The sequence below is a fragment of the Rosa chinensis genome, chromosome 5 (assembly GCF_002994745.2).
Source record: "Rosa chinensis cultivar Old Blush chromosome 5, RchiOBHm-V2, whole genome shotgun sequence".
NCBI lineage: Eukaryota > Viridiplantae > Streptophyta > Magnoliopsida > Rosales > Rosaceae > Rosa > Rosa chinensis.
In genome coordinates this window covers 29,177,464-29,186,600 of record NC_037092.1, presented here as the reverse complement: position 1 = coordinate 29,186,600, position 9,137 = coordinate 29,177,464, and the positions used below count along the sequence as shown (strand labels likewise).

Sequence of the window (9,137 nt, the reverse complement as noted above, 5' to 3'; positions counted from 1 at the left end):
GAGAAGGACTTGAGGAAAGATCAGAACTCGAAATTCGAAAATCCGATATTGAAGAAGCTGGATTCTTGTTTGGGTGGGGTGTTGGTTGAGGTCTCGACTAAGGAGGACTACACAGGAAAGTCTGGCCAGTCTACTGTTATTAGGCTTCCTGGTCTTGGCTCGAAGAGGGTTGGCTTGTTTGGGCTTGGACAATCTGCTTTTGACAGGTCTGACTTTTGACAGGTGATTACAGATTACTTACAACAATGTATTTTTTACCCTAGACCCTAGTCCTCATAAGTCATAACTCTTGGAATAGAAGAATAGCATTGTTAGTATACAGTAGATGCCTGTAAATGTTGTGAAGTCCTATAAGTGGTTGGTATTTTTTTAAATATAAGTTTAATGCTCCTCTTATTTGTCTATAATTTTTCTAGCACTTGGTCTTTATTTTCCTATCTTTTATGTTATCAGTGGTGGCTACAACATCAAGACAAGACCTGGCTGTTCAATTGAGCTTATGAAGGTTGATATGGGAGGTTCAGCAGCTGTATTAGGTGCAGCAAAAGCCATTGGTCAAATCAAACCTTCTGGTGTAGAGGTGAATCATTAATTTTCTTGTGTTTGTGTTGTGGTGGAAGTGCATACCTGACCTACTTGCAACATGTTTTTCCTCACTTTCCAATTTTCAAGATTAAATTAGTGATAATAATGGATCTCGTTGTGCAGGTTCATTTCATTGTCGCAGCTTGTGAGAATATGATAAGTGGAACAGGTATGAGGCCTGGGGACATGGTCACAGCTTCTAATGGAAAGACCATTGAGGAACAGTTTATGTGGTGGTCAGAAATGCACATCATATTATTGATGATAGGTTGACAGTAGTAGTACTACAAGCAGAGGAGCCATGTTTTTGTAAACTAAAATTTTTTGTTTGCTTCTATTCCTGCTTGCAGGTCAATAACAGAGATGCTGAAGGCAGACTGACTTTGGCAGGTGCATTAGTATATGCATCTGGGATTCCGCATGTTCTGGATCTTATGTCAAAATCAGACTTCTGATTTTCTATACAACTTAGATTTTACTATTGGTTGGTTATAGCCCTCTATAGATTAAGCTCTATCACCAAGGAAAGAGTTTTAGGTGTTATGGAAACAAGATGGTATTGTCTCAGAGTTCATGTTGTGTTGGTGTTTAATGTCAAACATAGAGATTTTAGGAGACTTTTCTTCTTGGAACTCTCTTTTGGAGAATGAGGAAGTTTGGAGTGTAGGCTACAAGTACATTAAGCAAAGTAGCTTTAATCTATATTTACTTACGTATCTATATAGTTTTGTATTTCTTGTAAAGTTGTTGTTTTCTTCTTACAACATCATTCTTAAATAACTTGGCAATGTGTACTTTTCATTGTAGGTCAGGGAAATGTTTTATCATGCATTTAATGGGTACATGGACCATGCTTTCCCACTTGATGAATTAAGGCCTCATTCTTGTGGGGGTGAAGATAGCCTCGGTGGATATGCCGTAACTTTGGTAATACAAATCACAAATTCTTATTTTAAATTATTTCTTTTTGTACTACTGCGATCTTCTTTTTAATGTTTGTATTCTTAAACTATTGTGCAATGCGTCTGTCATTTTGTTGTCACAGATTGATACCTTAGAGACACTAGCTTTACTTGGTGATCGGGGCGGCTTTGCTACCTCTGTTGAATGGATTGGTAAAAACCTTCAGTTTAAAATAGTGAGTATAGTATTTGTCTTTCTTATCACTCCTTGTATCTCTCTCTCTCTCTCTCTCTCTCTCTCTCCATGGTTTCTGAATTGCTTTTTTTAATGTAAGATTTTGATGTTGTGTTTTGGGTTATATGCATGAATCGCAATAAAAAAATTTAATTTTATTTATTTGTTTATTTATTTTATTAGTATTTGGATATATAGACCTAATTTCTTGTTTTCTGGAAGATATCTCATTAGTTTAGTTGAGAGCGTTGCGTTCAGTATAATGATTTAACTATTTCAAATCAAGGTTATACCAAGAGGCTAGTTCTCAAGACATGTAAAAGTTATTTTACATGATTTTGAAGATGACAATTGTTGTTGACTTGTTACATGTGAAATTATCTGGCGTAATATATAGTGGTAGATTGTTATTGTGAATATCTGTCGTTGAATTGTTTCCCTCATGATCTTGATCTCATTGTTATTATAGATTCTAAATATATATGTATGTATGACTAGCTAATTTACTATCCTTATGATATTTATCCATTTATGATAGGATGGAGTTACTGTTATATATGTTACTTTGTTAGTAATGAACATCTTCATCCATCGAACTTTGAATTGTTTGATTGTTGCAGAATAAGACGGTATCTGTTTTTGAGGGGGCTGTAGCCAGAGGCCGAAATGTCAACAACATTTATGGACTGGTTGCCGATGAACTTGTAGAAGAGTTTTCTGACCCTATCAATGGCGTTACATCCCCTGTTTAGGTTTGATAACTAAACTGACAGATTTTCTATCTGTATAATTTATGTTTGCAATCATATTGGAAAAAGTTGGTAATATTAGTTGTTTCATTTACAGATACCTATTATTAGAAAGATGGCTCTGCAAAAGCTGATGGAAATCTGCCGGTATTACTGTAACAAATGTTCTGAAGGTCACATTGCAATAAGTGACCACTTTGAACAAATTCCATGTAATTAGTAGGTTAATTGGGGTTTTATTTTGCCTATTTTGTGAACTGTACGTCAAGGATGATGATTTTGGACAAAATACCTCAATATTCAAATCACTTTTGTCAACTGTGGATATTGCATTTTATAGCAGCAGCTGCTATTTTGTGGACATCAATCCTCTCATTCCAAAGTGATGTCTATGTATAAAGTTTAAATCAGTTATAACTATAAAAACTTATGTCCACTGAGAGAAATACATCAGTTTCAAAATCAAAATCGATGTCCCATTAACCACAGGAAATTGAATTATTATGCTGGAATCGATGTGCCACAAGCTAGTGCATATCGTGCTTTAGATAGAGATCGATATCCAATATAAGTATTGCCATCGATGAAGACAAGAAAACCGATGTTACGAAAATCTACGGACATCGTTTTTCTTTAGAGATTCGATATATTACAAGGCTTTAGACATCGTTGTTTTACCAGAATCGATGCAGTATAAGATAATTAACATCGTGTTTTCTCTAGAATCTGATGTTAATGTAAGTAAATAGATCGGTTCATACAATATTAAACTGTGTATATTGAATATGAAATCGTGGGATATGAGGCAAATTATGCGCCTAAATCATGAACAACAATAAACGTTCATGGGAACTGATGTGTGAAACAATATCAGTCATCGTTTTTAAATAAATAACGATGTTAAAATGCATAGTTGGGCTGTAGGATCTATATTTCTATAAGCATTAAAGGCAAAAAGATGAGGGTTTAACAATATATAAACATACAAAATTGTCATTATTTAAACGTATTTACATCGATTTATAATGAAGAACCGATGTATATAATGATACCAGACATTGGCTAAAAACCGATGTCTGGATTTTCCGGACCTTTCTCATCACCCACTAAGACATCGGTCGGAATTCTTTTTCTCATCGATTTTTGGCTGATGTCTGAGGCCATAATTCTAGTAGTGAGATTTTGAAAATTCAAAAGAAAGTACAGAAGAGAATGGGAAAAGAAATGAATGGGCCCTTGAGAGGCGCCCTTTGACATCGTCCGGTGCTTAAGCACTGTGAATTATCTTCTCCTGACTCCCTGTAGATCCTACTCTGCTCAAATATGGTGAATGCTAATCAAATTTTACTCACCCTCAGGTTGAAGATAGAGCCGGCAGCGTAAAAAGGCAAGTTGTTCTTCCCTTTCCTGTGTTCTGCTATTGTCATCGTTGAAGTGCGAAGCAGATGTATGTTCTTGTCCTTGTTTCAAGATAAGGCTTAGTATCATAACTTATTTTAAATTCTTTTGAACCTCAGGAAAGTGTTTGATGCAATCATTTTACTATTATAGTGCCTCATCTGTTTTGCCAGTCTCTTTGCTTCCTTAATAAGTACCAAACAATCAGATGCCTCGCTTCAATAACTCAGCTCTTTCTGTCGTTCACTTTTCTTACAAAGGCTGGACCAAGATTTTAAGGTAACCCTTGACATGCATATGTACTTAACTGGCATTGCTCATTAGTTTATTTGAGGAGTGGCGTGATCGCATACACTGTAGGTACAAGGGTTGTACTTGGTATATTGACATTCCCATACAAAACGTTGAAGTATCCTATTCACTGGTCTCGGAGAAATCATAAAAGTAATTTCATCTCATGAGTTAGCATTTGCACCTAGGTTGTAGGAAGTTTTCGTTAGGAAAGTATCTTTCTGTTTTCTTAATCTTTATCATGAAAAGATACTTCCCGCATGTTAAGTTGCATTGGTGAAATCCAAATTAATTTAGGATGTGTCCAAATATATTTAGGATTTGTTTATTTATTTTGGAAAATCTTTTATTTAAAGTCTTATCCTATTAGGAGTCCAATTAGGGTAAATCTTGGTTATTGAGGATTTGCTTTTTGGACGTGCATATATTCAGAAACATGCGTTCTTTTTGTCACGGCTCTTGAGTAGCAAGAATCATTGTTCTTCTTGTGTTGCTTAGAAATGATTACATAAGAGTCTCGAGACACTTGTTCCATATAGAAGAGTCTCACCAATCATTCATTCATATACATTGATTCTCTTGAGATCAATAGAGAAGTTGGTGCTACAAGAGAAGCGATATTTGCAGATCGTTCAAGTGAAGAAGAAGGTCAAGATTCAAGACAAGCACCTCTTTAGTAAGTCTAGAGATTGTAGCCACGTAGAGAGCTATATGTGTTTGTAAAGAACCATATCCTTCACTATTATTGGATTGATCTTATTTTGGGTTCTCAAGAGTAAGAGCCCTGCAGTGTTTTTAATTTCAAATTTGAGGTTTTCACTGCGTAACCAAAATTGTGCTTTCTGTGTGAATTTTTTGATTTCTGCCCAGTAAGGATTGCAACATGCCTATCAATCCCCGATTTCCAGAAAACACGTTCTGTTCTTGTATTTTCATTTGGTATCAGCAGGTTCTAAAGCTTTTTAGTAGATCCGAGGACATGATGGAACGTGAATATATCTAGTTCGATAAACTGCCCCCCTTTGTTTGATGATGAAGATTAATCACAATGGAAGATTATGATGAGGACCTTTCTCTACTCTTAGGATGAAAATATGTGGAATATAGTTGAGACTGGATGGGAACACCCAACCAAGGCAGAAGACTCAAAGAAAGTAGAAGGGACATATGCAATAGTTCTTAAGCCTAGGAAGGAATGGATAGAAGAGGAGGTTCGTGACAGAAGTTGTGATTTCGAGGCACAAAATTCCTTATTCACAGCATTATCTAAGAAGCAGAGGGTGAGAATCAACCACTGTGAGACGACTAAATAGGCATGGGATCTTCTTGAGGTGGTTTAGGAAGGCAACAAAAAGGTTAGAGACCAGAAACTTCAGAGACTTGTCTTAGAGTTTGAGAACATGCAAATGGGGGAGGATGAAACAATAGATGACTTTCATGCTCGTCTTCTGAACGTGACAAGTCAGTGTCACAGTCTTGATGATCCTTTTGAAGAGCATCGGATTGTCAATAAAATTCTTAGTCTCTTTCATCAAAGTTTCAATCCAAACAGACAACTATAGAGGAGGCTCAAGCCCTGGACACCTATTCTCTCGACGAACTGATAGGTAATCTTAAAACCTTTGAGATGAGGATCAAGCCCGAGAAAAAGGTAAAAAGTGTTGCTTTCTCTTTTGTTAAAAAGAAAGATGATGTTGATGATGATTATGTGGATTTATCGTTGTTGACAAAGGAGTTCAATAAATTTCTAAAAAACAAAAACTCCTCTAGAAACTCTTTGAAAAATTTTCCTAACAAACCTAAATACTTTGAGTGTGGTGGAATTGGACATCTTGCTGCCGATTGTGGCAACAAGAAGTATAACTCAAGTGGGAACAAGGCTTTAAAATCCACATGGAGTGATAGTGATGAAGGCTCTCAATCTGATGGTGAAGAGGTAAATCTTGCTTTTACTTCCTCTCTTGATATTGATTTATCTGATGATTCTGACTTGGAAGATGATACTCTTGATGAAGAAACTAATGAAAAATGTAGGCAATTGTATAATTCTTCAAAAATTATTCTTCGAAAAAATTACATACTTGAAAAAGAAATTGAATCATTAAGAGTGGAAAAAGAAAAAGTTAAGCAAAATTTTGAAACTTCTTTAAAAGAATGGGAAGAAGAGCGTACTGACCTTGTTAATAAAATTAAAGTTTTGCAGGGTGAAGTTAAGTCTCAAGATTGTGACAAGGAGCATGATGATCTTATTAACAAAATAAAAATCTTGCAGGTTGAAGTCAAGGCACAATCTACTCTAAATGTTTCACTAACCCTTGAGAATGAGAAATTGTAGGATGAGTTGCTTAAAGTCAAGGAAAGCTTCAACAAGTTCTCCATGGGGTCTGAAAAGGTCTCCAAGATGATGGGCTTTGGTAAAGCTCACGGCAACAAAGAAGGGTTAGGTTATGCAGGTGAGTTTTGCAAGCCTTTGTTCTTTGTAAAAGGTGTAGAATGTGAAAATTCTTTGGGTCAATCACAAGCGGAAAATGACAAAGATTCTGATCCCAAGTTGGCCAAAAATTCAGAACCAAATGTGGACCTTCAAACCCATAAGAAAGTTACTCAGGTAAGTCCTGACAAGCACACTTATGTGCGTCAGCCCAGGTATGTTCACAACTCTAAAAGTTTCATTCCTACTTGTCATTATTGTGGAAAATTGGGACACATAGGTCCTAGATGTAATATGCTTCGCAGGGTCACTCAAGATTAGAGGAAAGCTTCAAAAATTAGCCCAACTGCATCGCTGCTAGCTGAGCTTAAAATGAATCTGAAGTTGATTAACAGGATTGCAGAGCGTATTGCAATCACTAAAGAGCAGAATTTGAAGCAGAAACAAATCTGGATTAAAAAAAGGTTCTAATAATTGTTTCATTCTCTGCTCATATGGATAATCTTGATAATATGCTTGAGCTTGCTTTTGTTCGTACTGAACATAAATTGGTTGATTCGCTTACTAAGCCCTTAAACACAACTCGATTTGAATCACTTAGAAGCACCATTGGTGGATGCTATAAGTATTGATACTCTCACTTCGCTTGATCCATTTTGCATGAATTCATAGTGTATGATATCATACTAGTATAAGTGCATTATGCTTTTTATTTTTGCATTTTGTTTTCAGTTTTCTGGAAAATCAGGATTGCATGTGTGGTTTGTATCCCTACATGTCTGACAGCAATTGAATTGAACTTAGATTGACAAGTGTTCTAATACTTTCCTTAAATATGATTGAGATGAGTCGAATAACATGTTTTGAATGGGTTCTTGCATCACTTTGTAATTTTGAGCATGAACAACATATTCTTTATCACTTTGTATTCTCACATGCACACATACTCCTTTGTGGTGGTATGTATCCTCTTGGTTGATTTGATTTTAGTTCACACATACTAAGTGAGTGAATATTGTTGTTGCTCCTTGTTAAAAAGGTATAAATATTTGAAGCAAGGCCAGGCTATTCCCAAAGTAAACAGGCCTTGGTCGTGGTGAACGATATGAGGTTTGGGAAGAAAAGGGAATGGTTTGGTCACCCCGGTGGATTGTGAAACTATTGACTCGAATTGATATGTCCTTTGAGATGTCCTTGTTACATCTAGTACCCTAAAGTCAACTGACTTGGGAGTTGCTGGCATAAAACTTGTTACATTAGTCTTAGTTTTCTTGAAAAAAAAATGTGAAAAGCTTAAGTGTGTGAAAGGCAAAAAGAAAAAATATTATGCCCACACGGTGTCATAAGGGGAGATTTGAGTTGATTGTGATTATCTTTTTCACTTCTTATGTGTGTTCTACTTTATCTGATTTTGAGATTCTTACAAACCCCACTTTGAGCTATGTTCACTTACATAACAAAGGTACTGAATACTCGATAATCTTCTTGCTTACTTTGTTGTTGTCAAAATCTTTTCACTCATGTGACCTTAACTCACTACAACAAATCTAGGCATTAGTGACCAAATCTTAGTGACCAACTTGTAATTGGTCATTGATAGAATAGTATTAGTGACTAAAATTAGTCAGTGGTCACTAAAGTAGTTGGCGGCATAAATTTTTAGATTCCCGCCTAATCATTAATTATTACTGACTAAATGTATAATTAATAGTGACCAACTTGGGTGTGGCCACTACAAGTTTGATTACATTTAAACAAATACGTTGTCGTTTTAGGGTTAGTGACCAACTATTTTTTTTTTTAATGAATTTTCAAGCTGCAAAGTTTTATAGCCCGATAAATTTTGCTGCACCCTTCTCTCCAAATTCTGAATTGAAAGCTCCATCGTGTTCTTCTCTCCGTTGGGTTGGGTAGTTTGAATCAACGACTCCATCGGTTATCGACTCCAACTCCGTCGGTTATCGACTCCGACTCCAACTCATATCGACTTCTCCTCTGTTCCTATTGGCTTCTTCTTCTTCTTCTCCAACGAATTACTTGATTGTAAGTATTTCTTTCATGATTGAGAGGCTTGTTGAACTGATTCCACTTCATGATTGAGCTATTTGGCTTTAGGTTTTGTTTATTTGGCAATCAAATTGATTTTGGGTTTGAATAGAGAAGTTTCATGAAAAGATTTGGTACTAGAGTTAATTTTAGGGTTATTAGTGTTTCGGTTTTGATTTTTCTGAAGTGGTTTCAAGATGCTATGTACCTCTTATAAGATAACTATTGCTATTTGATATGTTTAAATATGAAAGAGGCTTTTGCGGAGAATTCATAAACATGTTTCTTGGCATGGAGTAAATGACAACATATTAATTTTGAAAACTATTGCTACTGTTTCTTTTGAAGTAAATATTTGAAGTAAATAAAGAATCCTCAAATTTTAGCAGGTATTTGGTTATTCTCCGCTAAGAAAATGAAGGAAAACTGCCCTGTGTTTCCACTCTCAATCCTGATAATGCTTATAGGATTGGTTGACTTGGCAAGGTGTTGGAAATGAA

At 35.7% G+C, this 9,137-nt stretch overlaps 1 long non-coding RNA gene across 1 annotated transcript; it reads left to right on the top strand.

The window, feature by feature from the left end:
• Positions 1–805, top strand: LOC121049329. The gene is made up of 3 exons (XR_005799620.1): positions 1–222; positions 454–580; positions 709–805. It is a non-coding gene; the product is annotated as an uncharacterized LOC121049329 (long non-coding RNA).
• The last annotated feature ends 8,332 nt before the right edge of the window (positions 806–9,137 follow it).